General features: G+C 44.0%; 1 protein-coding gene and 1 non-coding gene across 25 annotated transcripts in view; both read left to right on the plus strand.

Annotated features, from left to right (window-relative positions):
* Window positions 1-14,583, plus strand: part of FBRSL1 (fibrosin like 1) — a 791,192-nt gene that overhangs the window by 529,381 nt on the left and 247,228 nt on the right. The gene's annotated exons all lie outside the window — the stretch shown is intronic.
* Window positions 13,285-13,357, plus strand: TRNAK-CUU (transfer RNA lysine (anticodon CUU)). Its single transcript has one exon. It is a non-coding gene; the product is annotated as a tRNA-Lys (tRNA).

Raw genomic sequence — 14,583 nt, forward strand, 5'->3', positions numbered from 1 at the left:
AAATATTCTCTGAAGCTGAGGGATGCAGCAGGAGAAGGAGGGAGTGAGGGGCAAAAAAGGAGATTTAAAAATCTATCTGGATAGCTGCTGGCACTTTTAATTCCTTTCCCCCATGACAATGTGAATTATTAAGTCTTAAGAAAGGAGAGTTTAAAGACTCATTCGCTAACCCTTCTTCTTCCTTTCATAGAGAAGGGGGGAAATACCTTTAAAATCACATCCAAGGACACAGCACTGCTCTCTATGTATTTATTTTATTTGCAAAAGGGTAGCTGTTAGTTTGCCTGCGATGATCTCCCTCTGCCCAATAGTGGAAATTGACCTCATTGGGGCCAAACATCACCACCATCTTACAGAAGCAGAGAGAGAAGTGAGGGACAAGGAAAAACCTCCACTCACACACTTACCTTCCCCCTCTCCCTAGGGAAATAATTGCATTTCCCCACGTCCACAGTGGCCCAGTTCACACACCATGTTGTTGTTTAGTCGTTTAGTCGTGTCCGACTCTTCGTGACCCCATGGACCATAGCACGCCAGGCACTCCTGTCTTGCACTGCCTCCCGCAGTTTGGTCAAACTCATGTCCGTAGCTTCGAGAACACTGTCCAACCATCTCATCCTCCGTCGTCCCCTTCTCCTACTTCCCTCAATCTTTCCCAACATCAGGGTCTTTTCCAGGGAGTCTTCTCTTCTCATGAGGTGGCCAAAGTATTGGAGCCTCAGCTTCACGATCTGTCCTTCCAGTGAGCACTTAGGGCTGATTTCCTGAAGAATGGATAGGTTTGATCTTCTTGCAGTCCATGGGACTCTCAAGAGTCTCCTCCAGCACCATAATTCAAAAGCATCAATTCTTCGGCGAACAGCCTTCTTCATGGTCCAGCTCTCACTTCCATACATCACTACTGGGAAAACCATAGCTTTAACTATACGGACCTTTGTAGGCAAGGTGATGTCTCTGCTTTTTAAGATGCTGTCTAGGTTTGTCATTGCTTTTCTCCCAAGAAGCAGGCATCTTTTAATTTCGTGACTGCTGTCACCATCTGCAGTGATCAACGAGCCCAAGAAAGTAAAATCTCTCACTACCTCCATTTCTTCCCCTTCTATTTGCCAGGAGGTGATGGGACCAGTGGCCATGATCTTGGTTTTTTTGATGTTGAGCTTCAGACCATATTTTGTGCTCTCCTCTTTCACCCTCATTAAAAGGTTCTTTAATTCCTCCTCACTTTCTGCCATCAAGGTTGTGTCATCTGCATACCTGAGGTTGTTGATATTTCTTCCGGCAATCTTAATTCCAGCTTGGGATTCATCCAGTCCAGCCTTTCGCATGATGAATTCTGCATATAAGTTAAATAAGCAGGGAGACAATATACAACCTTGTCGTACTCCTTGTCGTACTCACACACCATGGTAAACAATATTTAATAGAGGAAATAAATGCTCACAATGGATCAGTGTTAACAAGTAGGTTGGTGATTTGAGCCTACCAAGGGATGATTGCAGGGGGTTGGGCTAGATGACCCTTAGGATCCCTTCCAACTCTAAAATTCTACCGGTATGGTTCTATTATCGTATTATTGCTGCCTTAGTGTTATATTCAAACCAGGGGTTGTGGTAATGCTTACTTCCTGTTCAAGTCAGGAGGTGCTAAGCAGGTGTGATTCACTTATGAACTTAAGCATGTTTTATGGCAGGGATCAGCAACCTTTTTCAGCCGTAGGCCAGTCCACCATCCCTCAGACCATATGGTGGGCCAGACTATATTTTGAGGGGGGGAATAAACAAATTCCTATGCCCCACGAATAACCCAGAGATGCATTTTAAATAAAAGGACACATTCTACTCAGGTAAAAACACGTTGATTCCCGGACTGTCCACAGGCCTGATTGAGAAGCCGATTGGGCCGCATCTGGCCCACAGGCCTTAGGTTGCCTACCCCTGCTTTATGGTTTACAGAGACATGCAAATGTGGCGATTGTAATTTGAAATCAGGAAAAAAAATAAATCCTCCCAAACCAGAAGCACACTCTTGAAGTTCCCACTTTTGATCCCAACAAACAAAAAAGCAAACTTTGCACACATGATGCATTATAAATGGATTGTCTGGCCGGAAACAGGAGGAGGAGCCCAGGCCATCTCTTAACCGCTAATATTATCTTATTCTGCTCTTTCATAAGCTTGCTAGAAACATCAGCAGGATGTTTTATGTTTGCTTGTTTGTTTTTGCTTTCAATGAACCACTTGCTGATCTTTATTGGTTCCAAAGTTCCATTCAGAAACCCCAGCCTTGGCAACCTCTCAAACTTAGGACAAATGGATAGTTTATACATTTTATATTGACTGGGCACTCAGTGATGATGACATGTACGCTCATCCCTGCAGGCCGCTTGACAGTGAAGGATTATAAGCATTGCCAATACTCTGTGAACTAAATTGTATCCCTGCTTGCCTTCACCTAGGTCCTTTAGGGGAAAAAAGAGTATTTCCAAAGATGGTTGTACTTAGACTGTTAACATACCAACCTAAGAGGAATATAGCCCTTCATCCAATCCCCCTATACCAGTCACAAATATTTCACTGCAAGCTCAGTGATGGTCTCAAGCCTTTGTAAAGTTCCACCCTGGCCTGACACACACACACATTTCTCATGTAATGTTAATTAATTTGCGAATATCAAACATGCAGTGAAAGAGGAGGCCTGACAGCCTTCCTTAACCAGATACCTTCTAGATAATTTGAACATATATGGAAGCTGTAGCCCAAAACATCCAGAGGGCATCAGTTTGAGCAAGGCTGCCCTAAAGTTTCATTTACTGCCTGCCTATTTCCTTTTGAGTAGCAGTTGGTATCAATACTCCTTTATTTTATGGCCCAGAATAACAGCTCTGTAATTAGCAGAGTGTAATGCAAGTCATAGTGCAAGTAGAGAAAGTCAATGGGGTTTTATTGAAGCAGTAACTCTGTAGCGGACAGGGAGTGTTTGCTCTCCCAGCCAAAAACACTTCTGCTTTTCTTATTATTTATAGGCCTTGAAGTAATTCAGGCATTACTTGCTGCTCCTCCTCCACATGTCATAAGGACATTTATTGCAATTATTTGCAGTAGCTTGACTGTGTGAACCTCAGCTCTGATAGGCCATTTCTTCTTATCACACCAACTGATTACTTGCCAAGGAAGGCAATCTACAAGGTGTGAGGCCTCCTGTAGGGTGAGCAGGTTTGTCAGGTTTCCCATTTGGTTCAGGAGTGCCTATGGATGTGTTCATAAAAGGTAAAGGGTAAAGGGACCCCTGACCATTAGGTCCAGTCGTGACCGACTCGGGTTGCGGCGCTCATCTCGCTTTACTGGCCGAGGGAGCTGGCGTACAGCTTCTGGGACATGTGGCCAGCATGACTAAGCCACTTCTGACGAACCAGAGCAGCGCACGAAAACCCCGTTTACCTTCCCGCCAGAGCAGTACCTATTTATCTACTTGCATTTTGACGTGCTTTTGAACTGCTAGGTCTGGGCAGCAGCTGGGACCAAACAAAGGGAGCTCACCCCGTCACGGGGATTCGAACCGCCAACCTTCTGATCGGCAAGCCCTAGGCTCTGTGCTTTAACACACAGTGCCACCCGCGTCCCCAACGGGTGTGTTCATATTGCCCACTTAATAGGCAATTAAACTGGTGCTTTTTGGTGCTTTTCACAGCTCTTCCTCCATGCCATTCAGGTCAGCTTCATTTTGTTTGGGTTCACACCATGGGACAGGCATGGAAGGGGGTACGGCCATAGGAACCAACCTCTAGGGTCCAAGGGGTCTTCAGCTCCCCTAATTAAAATATTATTCAGTTATTCAGGTTGTTCAGGTTAAACCTCATAATGTATACCCATTTTATTTTCAGTGAAGTACATAGCATGTCAGACATGCTTTCACTGACAGCATTCTTAAATTCATGCATTAGATCAGGGGTCAGCAACCTTTTTCAGCCGTGGGCCGGTCTACCGTCCCTCAGACAATGCGGTGGGCCAGACTATTTTTTTTAGGGGGGATGAACAAATTCCTATGCCCCACAAATAACCCAGAGATGCATTTTAAATAAAAGGACACATTCTACTCAGGTAAAAACACGCTGATTCCCAGACCATCCACAGGCCGAATTGAGAAGACGATTAGGCTGCATCCGGCCCCTGGGCCTTAGGTTGCCTACCCCTGCATTAGATAGTCTTTAGCCCTTCTTGGAACTTGTGCAAAGCTTATGATTTGTCTTTTTGAAGGGGGGGGGACAGCAGTCATAAAACTAACAGCAACAAAGAATCTTAATGTCAAAGCAGGTCAGCTCTGAGGCCTAATTAAATTGACAGGGTCATTTATAAAATGAAACCAAAGAGAGAGAGCAGGCATTTAATTTAAATTACCTTTTCAGCATGAAGTTATTCAAAAGTTCCTCTTTAAGAATAACAGGTTTGATTGCATTTAGTGGGTTATAAAACACCCACAGTCCTGCATGAGCCACGCTGCATCGCCCAGGTGTTGGAGGAGGCCAAGAAAAATGCTAGGCTAGGTTTGGAGTGAGTTTTGTTTAGAGTCTTGAGGCTGACATGTTTTTCTACAAAAAGTCGCACACAGAGATCTGTATGTAACAGTTTTTCTACAGATTTTTTTAAACAACAAACTAGTCAGCCAGACTGCAGGGATCAGAAATAGTTGTCAGCCACATCCTGACTTATTTGACAGTCTCTGTAATAAAATAACTATTTGTCTAACTCTTCCTGATTAGTCTGAAGCATTCTGCCAAGACTAAGAGGATTGACTAGTCAGGAAACCATGACTGTTTTGGCTTTTTGAAGGCCTGTGATATTTGCGCGCATATATATATATATATATATATATATATATATATATATATATATATATTCATTAAGTTTGGCATTTCAAAAATAATTCACCGCTGTGATGTGGACATTTTCCACACCACCGACAAAGTCTATTAGGGACAGATTTAGCAATTTTTCTCTCTTTTTTTTAAAAAAAGATCACTCCAGGGGGAAAAATTGCTTGCAGATGTATCCTGTAAAAATAATTGTTTTTCACTGGATTTTAATGTTTCTTCAACTTTGTAAACATAATGCCTAAGTGGTTTTATTCAATAAATGTGACCCACACTGTAATTGCTTGCATATTGTTGGCCCTTAAATAAGGTGCAGATTTTGATCAAATGACTGCATAGCATTGAAGTCGCTTAGGTTACAGCCTTTGGGGTAAGCAGGAGATAGCAAGTAACCCAGCTAAGAAACCATGGCTTCAGAAATTAAGACAAATGAGGTATTTCACTTCAATTAGTAGATTTCCTCCTGTCCTCTCCCCTCTTAGTTCTGAAGTTTCAAGAGATATTTTGCTTAGGTAAATTTAAGTGTCTTATCAGTACTTTTAATCAGAACTAAATCGCACTGTATTTGATGGTACTTATTTCCAGGTAAATGGGCATGGGGTTGCAGTCTTACACACACTAACTTAGAAGCTGGTCCCATTGAGGTTTACTCCCAAGTAAACACGCGTAATCTTGCAGCTAAAATGTGCAGGAGACTTTCCTTTTCTTTTTGAAATGCAACGGAATGTATGTTTCTTTTACTTAGGTTTAAAAAACAACAACCATATTTAAACACCTTGGTGTTAGAAAGTACTCAAATGAGGCTAAAACATAAACAAAACAAAAGCCCACCTAAAACTATTATGGTTTAGAGGGAAATGGGGGCGGGGAGAAAGATCTTGTAGCATTAAGCTTAGGCAAAATGTCAGATGAGAAAAACAAAAGCTTGAAAGAACAGCAACCTAACACTAATTAGATATTGCATGTCAAGTAAGAAGATGACTTGCAAAGCAAAAAAACAAACAAACCAACAACCCACAACTTATAAAATGGAAGTTCAAAAACAAGCAAACAGAAACCACATGGACACTCTTTCCTGCACGAGATGCATTTGGTACAGCTCTCAGTAGAAGGATTAAACCCAAACACATTACAGATTTCTTTGGCGGGGCTCTCGTGAGTGCCGGATAAATTGCCCACCATTTTCTTTATCCTTTTTGTTCATTGACTGTAAAACATTGAGAGCCATCATCTTTAGTTGGGGCTGGAGGCACTCAGCATCCCTGCCCGCTAAGACCTTCAATCCCTGAAGGATGATCCTTTGTATGGAGAAAAGGGTCACTGCCACCCCTTCTTTTCCCATCAAGCCAAAATCATACATGTGTTTTTGAAGCACTTAGACCTTTACTTGGGAATCTGTCCCCCACCCCACCTGGTTTCAGTTAATGCACAAACCATGATTCAGAATGCATGTTTCTCTCATTTTAAATCCAATGTGACACCACAAAAGGATGGGGCAAGTTCATTGTTATTTATTTTCTGATAGGACATTACAGAAGTATCAGGATGGTATACAACATTGAAGGGATGCGGGTGGCGCTGTGGGTTAAACCACAGAGCCTAGCTGATCAGAAGGTCGGCGGTCCGAATCCCCGCGACGGGGTGAGCTCCCGTTGCTCAGTCCCAGCTCCTGCCAACCTAGCAGTTCAAAAGCATGTCAAAGTGCAAATAGATAAATAGGTACCGCTACAGCGGGAAGGTAAACAGCGTTTCCGTGTGCTGCTCTGGTTCACTAGAAGCGGCTTTGTCATGCTGGCCACATGACCTGGAAGCTGTACGCTGGCTCCCTCGGCCAATAATGCGAGATGAGCGCGCAACCCCAGAGTCGGTCACGACTGGACCTAATGGTCAGGGGTCCCTTTACAGTTTACCTTTATGCAACATTGAAACATAAAACACCATTTAAAAACAATGCAGGTAACCATTAAGAATATCTATAATTTTTTTTTAAAAAAAAAAATAGTTACAAAGGCCTGCTGGCAGGAAAAATTCTCCCAGAGATGCCTCAAAGTTAAAAGTGATCAGTCCCTGTTCCAACATTACAGCTCAAGTGATCCCAACCAAGTAGTGCAGCTGCTTTTACACATCGTTTAAAACATCCACAGAAATACATGCCTGGTACCTTTATTACACATAAGGGGGCTGTCAAGCGCATTGAACTGATTGGATTATTGAGATTCCTTGTCTGATCAGTCGCCTTCCTTTTTCCAAGGCTGCTGCAGGGCTTAATTTGAGCCAGGGCCATTCCCCAGAACCTGTTTTCAGTGCCAGGATCAGCCATGGGACATGCACTCACAGGCATCTGCATTCTCTTTAGCAGAAGAGATATTATCTCTCTGACCCTACAAGTTTATTCTCTCTCCCCACCCCCACCCCCGCTGCAAACTCCTCTTCTGGAAGCATGTCCTAGGATATTACAATAGAAACATATATTGAAGCATTGCAATAGATCCTAGTTTTCCTCCTGTCAGGCCTCACCAGGGAAACATAACAAATCTCCCAGCTAGATTTATGCAGACAGTTCTAAGGGCAGAATTACACACACTCTGCTTTTGCTTGGGAGTCTTGGGGCTGCTGATCCAAACATTCAGCTACTGAGAGGCTTTTTAATTGCAGAGCACTGGGGTAGAGTACAAGCTTTGCATGGGGACAGTCCTAGGTTCAGTTCCTGGCACCCTCCAGTTAAACAAAAGCAGGGACAGCTATGATGGCCATGTGCCCAAAGAGACAGCCCTTCTCTCTGAGGACGCCCTGCTTTTTGAAGGGCTGTCTGCTCCATGTTTGGTTTAAAGTCTAGGAACCTTAAGAAAGGAGGGTAGTGGGGGCCTTGAAGTTACCCATCAACAGTTTATGTTGTTACCACCTGCCTTTCAGCCTAGGGTTGCAGGGCGGATCCCAACAATTAAAACACAACATTGAACCCCCAGCGGAAATTGCCTCTTAGTAGACATGGGTAGGCATGGACTGCACTGTTTTATTTATTTTTATTAATTTTATTGCAGTCCAAAGACCCACAAATAGATTCCAGTACATAAAAATACAAAAAAGCATATATATACACTACTTGGACATCAGATAAAACTAAGCTTATTTCAGACCTTTAAAAAAGTGCTCTCTGATCCTGACCTCCTCAATAAGAAACTTTGCAACTACCAAAGATACGCTGGGAATGCCATCCCCTCTAAGGTACCTAACACAAAATTGTGCAGGTCTTCGTGGAAGGTTTGCAATTAAAGGAATATTTGTTGGTTTGTACAGGGGCATAATCTAGCAGAGTAAGGAATACCCGCATATCTGCCTCAGAGCATTTTGGAAGGAAACACATTCAGTCTGGCCTTGGTAAAAAGTCTGTGGTAGTTGACCACTGTCAAGTTCTTTAGATATTTAGCTATATGAAATGTTCTGACATACTGTAAACTCACAGCTCTTGGTGAAAAGGATGAACAGGCCCACAGATCACCCTAGGCCAGTGATGGCGAACCTATGACATGCGTGTCAGACGTGACACGCAGAGCCCTCACTGCTGGCACGTGCCCCATCGGCCCATTCACACTGTTGTTGTTCTCCCCACCCCCATTTGTTCTCCCGCTCCTCCTACAGCTTGTCTCCACTACAGCTTGTCTCCGCTGTTAAAACACAGATCCTTTTTTGTTGTTGTTGCTGGTAGCCAGAGATTGGTTTTTAACCCTTTCTGTGCTGTTTTTTCTGGCGCTTTGGCAGACGATGATTGGGTGTAACAGCGTTTGTTTTTTAACCCGTTCTGTGCTGGGGTTTTTTTTGGCGCTTTGGCAGACTATGTCGGTGCTGCATGTTAGTTCCAGCGAAGGTATTATTCGTCATTTATTTCTGTTCTCTTTCCCCCCCAAAAAGTGCAGCAGCTTTGGGGCATCCCCCCCAAAAGCAAAGCAACTTTTGCATACACACCCCAACAAAACCTCCAAAACTTTGGTTAGCTGCTCTCCCCTAAAAGCTCAACAACTCTGGGCACTTTGTGATAAATAAGGGGTTTTTGGTTTGGTTTGGTTAAATAATTAGTTTTTGGTTTATTAAATACAGTTATATATTACAATTATACATTTTTGTTATTTAAACTATAAATATCGCGGAATTATGTTTTTTTTTCTCAAAGTGACACACCACCCGAGTTATGCTCGGTTGTTTGGTGAATTTTGACACACCAAGCTCAAAAGGTTGCCCATCACTGCCCTAGGCAATGTCCCACAGTCTTTGTTTTAGTTGTTAGTGCCCTACTGGTGGTTTTTCCCTCTATCACCTGCAGTGCTGCTGTTTGGGTAGTGCTTTGGGGATAGAACTCTAGGACCCCACTCAACTGAATGAGCTGGAGGGCCTCCCAACACAGCAGCCCTGACTTATCACATTTGGAAGTAATGAAGCAATACACATTAACATCTAAAAATGGTAAGACCATTAAGTCCGGTGTCTAAAATTGCCTAACAGTGCCGCTGATCACCTGGGAGACCCACAGAGGTAGTATATTAATTCACTACCCAAGTCTGCAGTGAATTAATTCATTCCATCAGCTGTGTGGTGCCCTGACCGCCATGGGAAGAGATTTTCAGTGACAAGTGCCCGGATATTTGAATTTGGCCTCTCTGTAAATACAGTTTGAGAATCTCAGTTTTATCATGTCACTGCCTTAGGGCATGAGGTGGATTAAGTGGGAAGGCATCCCTTATTCCAAATCTATGACCAGTGTTTCAAAAGCACTGCTCTAAAAGGAAAAGGAAAAGCCCAACATTTACATAAGTAGAGCTTTTGAACCTCAGAGAGAACTCTTGTCACAGCTGAGTTTCTGCCTTTGATCCTGAAACTGCCAATCCACAGCAGGAATCCCTGTTGAGCTACCTATCTCAGGTGCTTAGATGCTCTTTATTACCATAATACACGAGGACATCAGTATCTTGGCTACATTTATCCTCACAGCATCCTTCTAAATGAGGAAGGAAAAAGCATGGTGACTTGCCTAAAGGCAATCTCAGTGTCAAAATTCAAAAGGCATCTGTCTTGGTGTTAATGTCCTCCAGCCAATACTATCCAAGCATACAGATAATCCAGCAAAGCCTGACATGATTGGATAAAGCCAGTGAGATCACAGTCAGTGCTGTTAATCAAGGCCTAAGAGGAATTGTTGTTGTTGTTTAGTTGTTTAGTCATGTCCGACTCTTCGTGACCCCATGGACCAGAGCACACCAGGCACTCCTGTCTTCCACTGCCTCCCGCAGTTTGGTCAAACTCATGTTAGTAGCCTCAAGAACATTGTCCAACCATCTTGTCCTCTGTCATCCCCTTCTCCTTGTGCCCTCAATCTTTCCCAACATTAGGGGCTTTTCCAGGGAGTCTTCTCTTCTCATGAGGTAGCCAAAGTATTGGAGCCTCAGCTTCAGGATCTCTAAGAGGAAAACCTCTGGACAAATCTAATAGTGCATATAAATTTATACAAAATTATTTTGACTTGGTCACTCTTTTCCTTCATCTAGATCTAAAAATTGGGAGGATTATATTTTGGCCTAGAATAAACACTCTGCATAATTTTAGAGATTCTCTTTTTTTATTACTTGGCACATTCCAGGACTGAGCATGGTTATTCAGGTAAGGTTCTGGAACTGACTGTAGGCTAAAGTTTCTTTTACATAGGAGAGCCAATGTGGTGCAGTTGTTAGAGCAGCCTTTCCCAACCTTGTGTCCCCACTGCCATTAAAACGATGACATAGCAGCTGGTCTTTCTGCCTGAAACTCTAGAGCAGGCATCCCCAAACTTCGGCCCTCCAGATGTTTTGGACTACAATTCCCATCATCCCTGACCACTGGTCCTCTTAGCTAGGGATCATGGGAGTTGTAGGCCAAAACATCTGGAGGGACGCAGTTTGGGGGTGCCTGCTCTAGAGAGCTGCTGCCAGGGTTTGATGCACAGGTCATCTGACTTGGTACAAGGCTGTTTTCTGTTTCCCTATGGTGTTAAACAGAATACTTGGTGAAAGGGTTTAAGGGGAAAAACATTTGAGCTGCTGGCTGTGGCATCCAGCGTAATGAAACTGCATAGTGTGCAAATTTGTATGCCCAGCCCTGTTTAAAATAGCCCACCAAACAGTTGCTAAATGCTTCATGAAGAAGACAGGAGAGGAAAATAATCATTTTGGATGGTAGCTGCAATCTCTGTACAAACTCTGTAAAAAGTGCAGGGCTAGAGTTTACAGCAAGGAGTTCCTGTAGGAGAGATGCTTCGGTTGACAGGCTCTCCCTCCAGTTGGAGCAGAGACAGTTGCACAGAATAAGGTCATGCTGGAGTAATTGGATTATCTAATAAATAGCTGGACGGGGGCCTGAGACAAGGAGTGAAGGCTTGCAAAGCACAGCGGCTGTTTTTTAATTGCTGCTTTAGCCTACTGCTGGAAAGCAGAGTGATGCTGAGAGAAGATATTTGCAACAGCAGGTTCAGTGGTAGTGCTGTTGTTCACACAGCACTGAAATTTGGGCGATACAAGTACCATTATAGAAATACTTTATTGTCACTGTACCACTTGTTTACAGTGAGATTCAACGAGCCCCCCATCCCCCCCCACAATCTATCAGTCCGTATTGCAGTGGGGATACAGCTATACCCTTGCGTACTGGGAGAAGTTTGGCTGTCCGTTGGTTTACAGCATTTGTATGCCACCCCCCAGACATAAAGTTATTTGCTTTACTTACAATAAATAAGTTAAATACAATTAAGGCATTAAATAAAAAGCTACATAAATGGAAAAACAAAAACATTCACAGTACAGTCGTACCTCGGGTTGCGAACACCTCGGGTTACGAACAACCCGGGTTACGAACTGCGCAAACCCGGAAGTATTTTCGCCGCATGCGCAGAAGCCCCACACGCATTTGCGCATGCGCAAAGCGTGAAAATAGCGCTTTGCGCATGCGCAAAACGGCGTTTTCGGGTTACGAACTGTACTCCCAAAGTTAAAAACATAACAACAGCCCTGCTGAATCAGGCCAGTGGCCCATCAAATCCAGCATTCTGTTCTCACAGGGGCCAACCAGGTGCTTTTGGGAAGCCCAGAAGCAAAACCCAAGGATGAGAGCACTCTTCCCTCCTACTGTTTCCAGCCACTGGTATTCAGAAGCATTATGGTCATAATGGCTAGTTGCTCCTGATAGCCTTCTCCTCCATGATTTTGTCCATTCCTCTTTTAAAGACATCCGAGTTGGTGGCCATCACTGCCTCTTGTGGGAGCAAATTCCATTGTTTAGCCGTGAAATGGGAACTGGGAAGAAGTATTTTCTTTTGACTATCCTGAATCTTCCAACATCCAGGCTCATTGGATGTCCCCAAGTCCCAGATTTAGGATAGAGAGAGAAGAACCTATCTCTATCTGCTTTCTCCATGCCTTGCATAGTTTTATATATTTCTGTCCCACCTCCTTTTACTTGCCTTTTCCCTAAATGAAAAAGTCCCAGACACTGCAACCTTTCCTCATGTTCGATCCCCTCGATCATTTGGATTGCCCTTTTCTGAATCTTTTCCCAACTCCACAATATACTTTTTGATGTATAAAAAGTAAAGGACCCCTGACAGTTAAGTCCAGTCGCGAACAACTCTGGGTTGCGGTGCTCTCGCTTTACAGGAGCCGGCGTTTGTCTGCAGACAGTTTTTCTGGGTCATGTGGCCAGCATGGCTAAGCCGCTTCTGGCAAAACCAGAGCAGCACACGGAAACGACGTTTACCTTCCCGCCGGAGCGGTACCTATTTATCTACTGGCACTTTGATGTGCATTCGAACTGCTAGGTTGGCAGGAGCTGGGACCAAGCAACGGGAGCTCACCCCGCTGTGGGGATTCGAACCGCCGACCTTATGATCGGCAAGCCCTAGGCTCTGTGGTTTAACCCACAGCACCACCCGCCTCCCTGACAGGTAGGGCTTCTCAAATAATATATACAGTTCCAGCCAATATAGATATAGCTAGCCAAAGGGTCAGTTTAGATTTTAAAAGGGTGGGCTTAGCCTTTCAGAAACACCCTCAGTTTTCCTAGGTTAAAAAGGTTAGGCTTTTAATGTAGGTTTTTAAAAAAAGTCTCAGCTGAAAGTTCCAGCTTTCAGTTCGACTTAAACTCAGTAAAAAACAAGTATAGCTATAAACTGGTTGGGCAGATGACTGACCAGGGGCAAGACCTTGGGGTCATAATGGATAGCTTGATGAAAGTGTTGACCCCAGTGTGCAGCAGCTGTGAAAAAGGCAAATGCCATGCTAGGGATCATTAGGAAAGGGACTGAAAATAAAAGCATCAATATCATAATGCCATTATACAAATCTGTAGCGCAGTTGCATATGAAATACTGTACACAATTCTGGTCACCTCACATCAAAAATGCCCGGCTAGCTCAGTTGGTAGAGCATGAGACTCTTAATCTCAGGGTTGTGGGTTCGGGCCCCACGTTGGGCGCAGAATTTTTAGGGACACGGGTGGTGCTGTGGTATAAACCACTGAGCCACGTGGGCTTGCCAATCGGAAGGTCGGCGGTTCAAATCCCCGTGACGGGGTGACCTCCCATTGCTCGGTCCCAGCTCCTTGGAATAAGAGTGAGTTAAATGCAGAATCAGTAAATAGATAGCCAAGAGAGTCAAATGATAGGGCAGCAAACAAGTGATAAAACAATTTTGCAATAGGCACCCAAAAACAACAACAATGTTGTTGCCTGCCTGATATTCAAGGAGGAAGGAATTCCAAAGTTTAGTTGCCACAACCCTAAAGGCCACTCTATTGTTGAACAGACCTCCTGATAAAATGGTTTCTGCAGGAGGCCCTCACCTGCAGAGCGTAGCTGCACCTGCATATTAGTGGCACTTGATCCACATCTGTTTTTAATCCCATAAAATAATATTGTAAACAGTGGTTGGGTTGATCTCTCTGGAGAATGGATTTCATAGTTCCATAGGGAGAGGTGGTGACCTGAAAATGACCCATGTTCATCCACAAGAGAGCATTTATGGAAAACTCCTCCAAATGTATTGTTAGGCAGCCTTCCCCAACATTATGCCCTTTGGATGTTGTTGGACTACAGCCCTCACCAGCTCCAGTCAGCATAGGTAATATTCAGGGATAGTGGGAGCTGTAGTCCCAACTTTCTGGAGAAAGCTGAGGCAGAGCAACCTGCACAAGGGCAAAATCAATCTGCACATCTTTATATCACTTCACCTATGAACCAGTATTTGGCAATTAATATAATCTTTTTTATTATTTCTTAGCCTCCTTGCAGAAAGCAACACTTTTGGCATGTTAGCATCGGGAACAGTCTACCTATTAAAATACCACGGCCTTTTATGCACTGGCTGCCCTCAAAGAGAAAATGCACAATAGGAAAAAAAGAGGATGCACATTTAGAAAGAGTTACTATAATTTAGGCGGGGTGCGGGTGGTGCTGTGGTCTAAACCACTGAGCCTAGGGCTTGCTGATCAGAAGGTCGGCAGTTCGAATCCCCATGATGGGGTGAGCTCCCATTGCTCGGCCCCTGCTCCTGCCAACCTAGCAGTTCAAAAGCATGTCAAAGTGCAAGTCAATAAATAGGTACCACTCTGGCAGGAAGGTAAACGGCGTTTCCGTGCACTGCTCTGGTTTCGCCAGAAGTAGCTTACCGGTAGTCATGCTGGCCACATGACCTGGAAAAACT

The sequence above is a fragment of the Zootoca vivipara genome, chromosome 16 (genome assembly GCF_965207765.1).
Source record: "Zootoca vivipara chromosome 16, rZooViv2.hap1.1, whole genome shotgun sequence".
Classification (NCBI taxonomy): domain Eukaryota; kingdom Metazoa; phylum Chordata; class Lepidosauria; order Squamata; family Lacertidae; genus Zootoca; species Zootoca vivipara.